This window comes from Anopheles coustani (assembly GCF_943734705.1).
Source record: "Anopheles coustani chromosome X unlocalized genomic scaffold, idAnoCousDA_361_x.2 X_unloc_93, whole genome shotgun sequence".
Classification (NCBI taxonomy): Eukaryota; Metazoa; Arthropoda; class Insecta; order Diptera; family Culicidae; genus Anopheles; species Anopheles coustani.
This window is the reverse complement of record NW_026525207.1, coordinates 57501-67932: the sequence shown is the minus strand read 5'-3', so window position 1 is coordinate 67932 and position 10432 is coordinate 57501.

Below are 10432 nucleotides of genomic sequence, written 5' to 3'. Positions count from 1 at the left end.
TGCGAAGACCAATCGAATAGTAAGACAAGTTTTGACCGATCGCCCTAGGCAAGCTTGTATGAAGAAAGGGACCCTATGGGTCATATGGAAAATCCATGAAAAATCGGCTAAGTCCCAAAATTGGGATGTCTGAACTACACTAAAAAGTTACCACATCAAGCAAGGCAAAGTACCTAGGTGAACCCTAAGAAGAAACACGGACCAAGTCAGATGGCCTAAGTCAAGAGTACATGTGACCTAGGCAAAGTTGTATGACGGTGAGGACCCTGAAAAATCTGGTTAGTGTAGTTTAGACAGGGGAGGTTTTTGGGTCGGCTGAACCTCCTTATTTTGGGTTTTGACCTCCTCAAGAAGCTACACCTAGGCAAACTGCCTAGGGTGAAAGTGCGAAGACCAATCGAATAGTAAGACAAGTTTTGACCGATCGCCCTAGGCAAGCTTGTATGAAGAAAGGGACCCTTAGGGTCATATGGAAATTCATGAAAAATCGGCTAAGTCCCAAAATTGGGATGTCAGAACTACACTATAAAGTTACCACATCAAGCAAGGCAAAGTACCTAGGTGAACCCTAGGAAGAAACACGGACCAAGTCAGATGGCCTAAGTCAAGAGTATAAGTGACCTAGGCAAAGTTGTATGGCGCTGAGGACCCTGAAAAATCGGGTTAGTGTAGTTAAGACAGGGGAGGTTTCAGGGTCGGCTGGACCTCCTTATTTCGGGTTTTGGCCTCCTCAAGAAGACAGACCTAGGCGAATTGCCTAGGGTGAAACTGCGAAGACCAATCGAATAGTAAGACAAGTTTTGACCGATCGCCCTAGGCAAGCTTGTATGAAGAAAGGGACCCTTAGGGTCATATGGAAATTCATGAAAAATCGGCTAAGTCCCAAAATTGGGATGTCAGAACTACACTAAAAAGTTACCACATCAAGCAAGGCAAAGTACCTAGGTGAACCCTAGGAAGAAACACGGACCAAGTCAGATGGCCTAAGTCAAGAGTATAAGTGACCTAGGCAAAGTTGTATGGCGCTGAGGACCCTGAAAAATCGGGTTAGTGTAGTTAAGACAGGGGAGGTTTCAGGGTCGGCCAGACCTCCTTATTTCGGGTTTTGGCCTCCTCAAGAAGACAGACCTAGGCGAATTGCCTAGGGTGAAACTGCGAAGACCAATCGAATAGTAAGACAAGTTTTGACCGATCGCCCTAGGCAAGCTTGTATGAAGAAAGGGACCCTATGGGTCATATGGAAATTCATGAAAAATCGGCTAAGTCCCAAAATTGGGATGTCAGAACTACACTATAAAGTTACCACATTAGCAAGGCAGACTTGTATGAAGAACGGGACCCAGGTGAAAGTAGCAAATATCCCAAACCGAACATGAATATTATACACACAAGAGTACGAACATAAAGGAACACGGACCAAGCGTGCCGAGAGAATCGGTACTATAGAGCCCTCGTGGTTCTACACAAAGACTTTATGTTAGGGGTTCAAGCCCCATAGTACTCAAACGGTGACAGTAGCAAATATCCCAAACCGAACATGAATATTATACACACAAGAGTACGAACATAAAGGAACACGGACCAAGCGTGCCGAGAGAATCGGTACTATAGAGCCCTCGTGGTTCTACACAAAGACTTTATGTTAGGGGTTCAAGCCCCATAGTACTCAAACGGTGACAGTAGCAAATATCCAAAAACGAACTGGAATTTACATTCTGTTGGTCATGCGGTCGTCCAAAGGGGTCTAGTATCCTGGGATGACAAGCATCACGGGCACAGTCTCGTATCAAAACAGTCGAAGAGGCCCGCGAAAGCTTGCTTTCCATGGCTATGCGATGCACAAATTGAGTTTCTCCGTAGTTATACACAGCGCACAGGTGAAAGTAGCAAATATCCCAAATCGAACATGAATTTTATACACACAAGAGTACAAACATAAAGGAACACGGACCAAGCGTACCGAGAGAATCGGTACTAGAGCCCTTGTGGTTCTACATTGAGAGCCCTCGTGGTTCTACATAGATACTTTATGTTAGGGGTTCCAACCCCATAGTACTAGAACGGTGGAAGTAGCAAATAAACCGAACGTGGAATTTACTTTCTGATGGTCATGCGGTCGTCCAAAGGGGTCTAGTATCCTGGGATGACAAGCATCACGGGCACAGCTCGTATCAAAACAGTCGAAGAGGCCCGCGAAAGCTTGCTTTCCATGGCTATGCGATGCACAAATTGAGTTTACTCACCGTAGTATAAAACGAACGAACCGAACCTATCCGAGTAGGGATAATGGGCGCAGTAACATACTTCTGTGACCCAGCGAGAGTTGAACGAGGTGACATGAACTGTCAGTGGCTTATATCAGATGGGATACATACATGAGATTGCTTTCAAATCTACACTCGAAAACCTAACCAAGTAAAAGCGAACGTGGGGAGGATTCGAAACTGGTAACGAAATCTTAAGCTGGAAAGAGTCATCACTATGGATACATATTATGCGAAACCAATCAAGTGCTCATTACTGATCCAAAACCGAAGAGCACTAGTGAACACCTTAATCTCACTCTAGTTCACATCCAAGTGATCGACCACGTGTGTGAAGCAAAGACCAATCGAATTCCTCAATGGACCGAACACTATGAACAAATGGCCAAAAACGTTATAACTATCCAAACATACTACTATCTAGCGAAAGTCATCACGATGGAACCATACCATGATCTTTAACCTATAGCGCTCACCATATTCCTACCCAGAGTGCAAGTGAACAGATTGCCCACCCTTACCCAGTTCACAACCACGTGATCGACTAACATACCGAGGTTACCACAAGTCAAAGTTATACGTTTACAAGCGCAAGACCAATCGAAAACCCCGAAAGCAATCTCGACCCAAAATGTATTATCCGTGAGTGTAGTCGAGTCTCGTACTCGTCATCTGTAATCGTCGGATAGAATATCCAGTACACGGTTGTCTTTCCAAATGAAATCTACATACAGAACTCGCTCTTGGCAAATGGGTGGCAATGGCGCAATCAGGAGCGAGTTCCCGTCCGGGTGCCAAGTGATTGGCAAATGTCTGGGGGAAAGCAACCATATATTGATTTGTCTGTTAGTGTACTGGGTGTTTGAGGTATGTAGTATCCACGCTTGGTTGGGTGTGTCAGAGGACCGTGAATGCGTTCGCAACCCCAATTGGGGTACATCGGGAATGATTTTGTGGAACCGATGTGCCCGGCACACACTAAGTTTTGTTGCAAGTTAATAGTGTGCCATGTCCGGGGGGGTTGTGATTAAACTCTGGTGAATTGCGTACTGTGGTGATTGGGGTATGAAAGCCCCGCAGTTGCAATGATCGGACGCGCCTAGCGTGTCCTTTAGTTGATGGTAGGGAAATGAAGGCCCTTGTCAGCTCACTTAAGTATTCATGGAAGTTTGGCATAAGGTCGCTGTGGTAGGGGTATGAAGGCCCCGTCAGCGCATGCACAATCGGGCGCACGTGCGCTTAGCGGAGTCGAATGCCGCTCAAGTGCCTGTCCGGTGCATCGGGTGTGTGTGATACGAGGGCAATGAGGTTCGCACGGGGGCTCGCCTCCCGTGTGCTACCGGACTTGACAACATATAGAACGTGGTGTTTGCTCCTCCGGGTGCAATGGGACAATGAACATTCGAACGCAAAGTCGGAATTCTGGTTGATCCTACCAGTAATATACGCTCGTCTCAAAGGTTAAGCCATGCATGTCTAAGTACAAACAGATTTAATGTGAAACCGCATAAGGCTCAGTATAACAGCTATAATTTACGAGATCATCAACCTAGTTACTTGGATAACTGTGGAAAATCTAGAGCTAATACATGCAACATGCCAGGACCCTCGCGGGAACTGGTGCACTTATTAGTCAAACCAATCGCGGGTTCTCCGTGTCATTGAGTTGAAGTCTGGATAATGATGCTGATCGTATGGTCTCGCACCGACGACAGATCTCGCAAATATCTGCCCTATCAACTATGGATGGTAGTATAGAGGACTACCATGGTTGCAACGGGTAACGGGGAATCAGGGTTCGATTCCGGAGAGGGAGCCTGAGAAATGGCTACCACATCCAAGGAAGGCAGCAGGCGCGTAAATTACCCAATCCCGGGACGGGGAGGTAGTGACGAGAAATAACAATATGAAACTCTTTAATGATGTTTCATAATTGGAATGAGTAGAGCATAAATCCTTCTACGAGGATCAAGTGGAGGGCAAGTCTGGTGCCAGCAGCCGCGGTAATTCCAGCTCCACTAGCGTATATTAAAATTGTTGCGGTTAAAACGTTCGAAGTTGATACTTGTCCAACACAGTCCGGCTCCGCCGACCCGGTCAACCCGTGGTCGGTGGGCCAAGTCGGAATCTGGTTGCGACTCAATGGTGTGGTAGGGCACCAAGTCTGTGTCATGGTGTGCCCTTCAACGGGTGCAAGTGTAACATAGAGCTCGACCGCTCACGTTTACCTTGAACAAATTAGAGTGCTTAAAGCAGGGTGCCCAAACGCCCTAGAATAATCTTGCATGGAATAATGGAATACGACCTTGGTCTAATCTTTCATTGGTTTGTACTCAGACCGGAGGTAATGATTAACAGAAGTAGTTGGGGACACTAGTATTACGGCGCGAGAGGTGAAATTCGTAGACCGTCGTAAGACTAACTAAAGCGAAGGCATTTGTCAAGGATGCTTTCTTTAATCAAGAACGAAAGTTAGAGGATCGAAGGCGATTAGATACCGCCCTAGTTCTAACCGTAAACGATGCCAACTAGCAATTGGGAGACGCTACAACCAGGTGCTCTCAGTAGCTTCCGGGAAACCAAAGTCAGGTTCCGGGGGAAGTATGGTTGCAAAGTTGAAACTTAAAGGAATTGACGGAAGGGCACCACAATGAAATGGAGCTTGCGGTTCAATTTGACTCAACACGGGAAAACTTACCAGGTCCGAACTTATGGAGGTGAGACAGATTAATAGCTCTTTCTCAAATTTAAGGGTAGTGGTGCATGGCCGTTCTTAGTTCGTGGATTGATTTGTCTGGTTAATTCCGATAACGAACGTGACTCACATATGCTAACTAGAACGCAGTCAGCGTTAATGCGTCGATGCCGATTGGAACGGGTTAGGACCTTTCGGTGGAGTATGACCTGACACCTTCGCTGTTCGTGTGCGCAAGTGCACTTACGGTACGCTGCTTAGCAGGACAATTTGTGTTTAGCAAAATGAGATCGAGCGATAACAGGTCCGTGATGCCCTTAGATGTTCTGGGCTACACGCGTGCTACAATGTGGGTAGCAGCGTGTCTCCTATTCCGAGAGGAACGGGAAATCACTCAAATACTCACTTAGTAGGGATTATGGATTGCAATGGTCCATATGAACTCGGAACTTCTAGTAAGTGCTGGTCATCAGCCAGCGTTGAATACGTCCCTGCCCTTTGTACACACCGCCCGTCGCTACTACCGATGGATTATTTAGTGAGGTCTTTGGAGATGATCGTTCGCTGGATCCTCGTGAACCGCGTCTGCTTTATCGAAGTTGACCGAACTTGATGATTTAGAGGAAGTAAAAGTCGTAACAAGGTTTCCGTAGGTGAACCTGCGGAAGGATCATTAGTGGCCAAGTGATCCTTCCAGAAGTCCGAACCTGCGGGTTGAGACTTCGGCACAAGTTGCCATATGATAATTGACGAAACACTATAGAAGTCCGAACCTGCGGGTTGAGACTCAGGCACAAGTTGCCATATGAAAGTTGACGAAACACTAACAAGTCCGAACCTGCGGGTTGAGACTTAGGCACACGTTGCCTTATACATGACTTCGAACAAATACACAAGTCCGAACCTGCGGGTTGAGACTTAGGCACAAGTTGCCTTATACATGACTTCGAACAAATACACAAGTCCGAACCTGCGGGTTGAGACTTAGGCACAAGTTGCCATATGAAAGTTGACGAAACACTAACAAGTCCGAACCTGCGGGTTGAGACTTAGGCACACGTTGCCTTATACATGACTTCGAACAAATACACAAGTCCGAACCTGCGGGTTGAGACTTAGGCACAAGTTGCCTTATACATACATTGGCCAAATAAACAGAAGTCCGAACCTGCGGGTTGAGACTTAGGCACAAGTTGCCATATTATATTCGATCAAACACTAAGTAGTCCGAACCTGCGGGTTGAGACTCAAGACCGTAACAAGATGTCACTATACAAGTCCGAACCTAAGGGTTGAGACTTAATGCGATCTAGATACCAAGTTGACATCCAATACCTGTTGAGCAAAACCAAAGATTCCCTGTTCTCGAATGATTACACTATATAACAGGGAATCATGAAGAAATCAAGCAAGCGTGAAACAAAGTCATCACTTGGGCATGCTCGATAGCCAACCACATGACCTTAACCTAAGAGAGCATGCAAACCACATGATACCTATAAACGATTAACCCGCCCTAGTTCAATCGTTCACCAAGTGATGACTTCAGTATGGCTAAGAGAAAAACTTTTAAATGGGAAAAACTCTAAGTCCGAACCTCCGGGTTGAGACTTCCGCGTCGGAGGTGGGCGCACCTCCTATCCGAAAGATGATGAATCAGGGGTGTTCGGTCAGCAATGGTCGGATGCCCCGTCGTAGTCCAACTATGACAATCAAAGTCAAGACCTCCGGGTTGAGACTTTCCGCGAGTACAAGCATAAAGGAACACGGACCAAGCCGTACCGAGAGAATCGGTACTAGAGCCCTCGTGGTTCTACATTGAGAGAGCCCTCGTGGTTCTCATTAGGGGCTTTATGCAAGTCGTACTCAATACTGTGGTGTGAAGTATAAAGTATAGTCCTCGCCTGGTCCACGCTGCTTCGGCGGTCCTGGGTAAGATAGTTAATTCTAGCTTGCCCTATAGTGGAATGAGGACACTTAATGCTTCGTCTTTTAGCGGCGGCTAGACTCCTCCTCACGGGGAACGAGTTGACGCGCACAGCGGCGGCTTACGCACTATGGCAATCATGGATGCCTGAAGATTCCGTGAAGTTCTCCCCTGGTCCACGCTGCCTCGGCAGTCCTGGGTAAAATGGAATATTTCCAGCTTGCCCTATAGTGGAAGAGGACTATCCAACAATACAAAGTCAAGACCTCCGGGTTGAGACTTTCCGCGTCGGTGGTGTCGCGCACCGCCTATCCGAAAGATGGTGTAACAGGGGTGTTCGATCAGCAATGGTCGGATGCCCCGTCATAGTCCAACTATGACAACCAAAGTCAAGACCTCCGGGTTGAGACTTTCCGCGTCCGGAGGTACGCGTACCGCCTACCCGAAAGATGGTGTGCTTCTGGGGTATTCGATGAGTCGGATACCCCGTCGTAGTCCAACTATGACAATCAAAGTCAAGACCTCCGGGTTGAGACTTCCGCGTCCGGAGGTACGCGTACCGCCTACCCGAAAGATGGTGTGCTTCTGGGGTATTCGATGAGTCGGATACCCCGTCGTAGTCCAACTATGACAATCAAAGTCAAGACCTCCGGGTTGAGACTTCCGCGTCCGGAGGTACGCGTACCGCCTACCCGAAAGATGGTGAATCAGGGGTGTTCGATCAGCAATGGTCGGATGCCCCGTCGTAGTCCAACTATGACAATCAAAGTCAAGACCTCCGGGTTGAGACTTTCTAAGAGTACAAGCATAAAGGAACACGGACCAAGCCGTACCGAGAGAATCGGTACTAGAGCCCTTGTGGTTCTACATTGAGAGAGCCCTCGTGGTTCTCATTAGGGGCTTTATGCAAGAAGTACTCAATACTGTGGTGTGAAGTATAAAGTATAGAGTCCTCCACTGGTCCACGCTGCTCCGGCGGTCCTGGGTAAGATAGTTCATTCTAGCTTGCCCTATGTGGAAGAGGACTCAATACCCTACCTGTTGAGCTTGAAACAAAGTCATCACTTGGGCATGCTCATATTGCCATACACAATTACATTATATTCGAATGAGCATGCAAGCGACCCTATATAGACCGAACCAAAACGATAGATACCGCCGTAGTTCACCCCCACCAAGTGATGACTTCAGTATGGCTAGTGTGTGAAGTATAAAGTATAGTCCTCCCCTGGTCCACACTGCTTCGGCGGTCCTGGGTAAGATAGTTAGTTCTAGCTTGCCCTATGTGGAAGAGGACTCTATACTTAATACTTAGAGTACAAGCATAAAGGAACACGGACCAAGCCGTACCGAGAGAATCGGTACTAGAGCCCTCGTGGTTCTACATTGAGAGAGCCCTCGTGGTTCTCATTAGGGGCTTTATGCAAGTCGTACTCAATACTGTGGTGTGAAGTATAAAGTATAGAGTCCTCCACTGGTCCACGCTGCTCCGGCGGTCCTGGGTAAGATAGTTCATTCTAGCTTGCCCTATGTGGAAGAGGACTCAATACCCTACCTGTTGAGCTTGAAACAAAGTCATCACTTGGGCATGCTCATATTGCCATACAATATTCCATTATCTACTAATGAGCATGCAGCTATATGATTATAACCTGTAAACGATTACCCCGCCGTAGTTCAGCGCTTCAACCAAGTGATGACTTCAGTATGGCTAGTGTGTGAAGTATAAAGTATAGTCCTCCCCTGGTCCACACTGCTTCGGCGGTCCTGGGTAAGATAGTTAGTTCTAGCTTGCCCTATGTGGAAGAGGACACCATACTTAATACTGTGGTGTAATGAACAAAGTATAGTCCTCCACTGGTCCACGCTGCTTCGGCGGTCCTGGGTAAGATAGTTAGTTCTAGCTTGCCCTATGTGGAAGAGGGCATACAAGACAAAGTATAGTTCTCCCCTGGTCCACGCTGCTTCGGCGGTCCTGGGTAAGATAGTTAATTCTAGCTTGCCCTATGTGGAAGAGAGCATACATGAACCAAGAACGAAGGTTATGATCGAGGAATGATTCGACAACTAACCGATGGTATGAAATGTGAAGAATTCAAGCAAGCACACAATCAAGTCATCACTTGGGCATGCTCGATAGCCAACCCTATGACATTAACCTAGTAGAGCATGCGAAACCCAATATATATACAAGTAATGTAAACGATGCCTCCCTAGTTCAGCGCTTCAACCAAGTGATGACTTCAGAATGGCTAAATCAAATCGGTTCAAAACATACCATCGGTACCCTATTGAAACACACAAGTCGATATCAAACCTCTTAATTGTGTAGTCCTCCACTGGTCCACGCCGCTGCGGCGGTCCTGGGTAAGATAGTTCATTCTAGCTTGCCCTATGTGGAAGAGGGCACATTACTCAATACTGTGGTGTTATGAACAAAGTATAGTCCTCCTCTGGTCCACGCTGCTTCGGCGGTCCTGGGTAAGATAGTTAATTCTAGCTTGCCCTATGTGGAAGAGGGCATACAAGACAAAGTATAGTTCTCCCCTGGTCCACGCTGCTTCGGCGGTCCTGGGTAAGATAGTTAATTCTAGCTTGCCCTATGTGGAAGAGAGCATACATGAACCAAGAACGAAGGTTATGATCGAGGAATGATTCGACAACTAACCGATGGTATGAAATGTGAAGAATTCAAGCAAGCACACAATCAAGTCATCACTTGGGCATGCTCGATAGCCAACCTCATGACATTAACCTAGTAGAGCATGCGAAAACCAATATATATGTAAACGATGCCTCCCTAGTTCAGCGCTTCAACCAAGTGATGACTTCAGAATGGCTAAATCAAATCGGTTCAAAACATACCATCGGTACCCTATTGAAACACACAAGTCGATATCAAACCTCATGATTGTGTAGTCCTCCACTGGTCCACGCCGCTTCGGCCGTCCTGGGTAAAATGGAACATTCCAGCTTGCCCTATGTGGAAGAGGGCACATTACTCAATACTGTGGTGTGAAGTATAAAGTTCAGTTCTCCCCTGGTCCACGCTGCTTCGGCGGTCCTGGGTAAGATAGTTCATTCTAGCTTGCCCTATGTGGAAGAGGACACTTAATACTTCGTCTCTAAGCGGCGGCTTGACTCCTCCCTACGGGGAACGGGTTTACGCGCACAGCGGCGGCTTACGCACTATGGCAGTCATGGATGCCTTACGTTTCTATGAAAAGTGTGTTCCTCCCCTGGTCCACGCTGCTTCGGCAGTCCTGGGTAAGATAGTTAGTTCTAGCTTGCCCTATGTGGAAGAGGACACGTAGACTTACTGTGGTGTGAAGTATAAAGTTCAGTTCTCCCCTGGTCCACGCCGCTTCGGCCGTCCTGGGTAAAACGGATTCATCCAGCTTGCCCTATGTGGAATGAGGACACTTTATGCTTCGTCTCTAAGCGGCGGCTTGCTCCTCCCTACGGGGAACGGGTATACGCGCACAGCGGCGGCTTACGTTATGGCAGTCATGGATGCCTTACGTTTCCATGAAAAGTGTGTTCCTC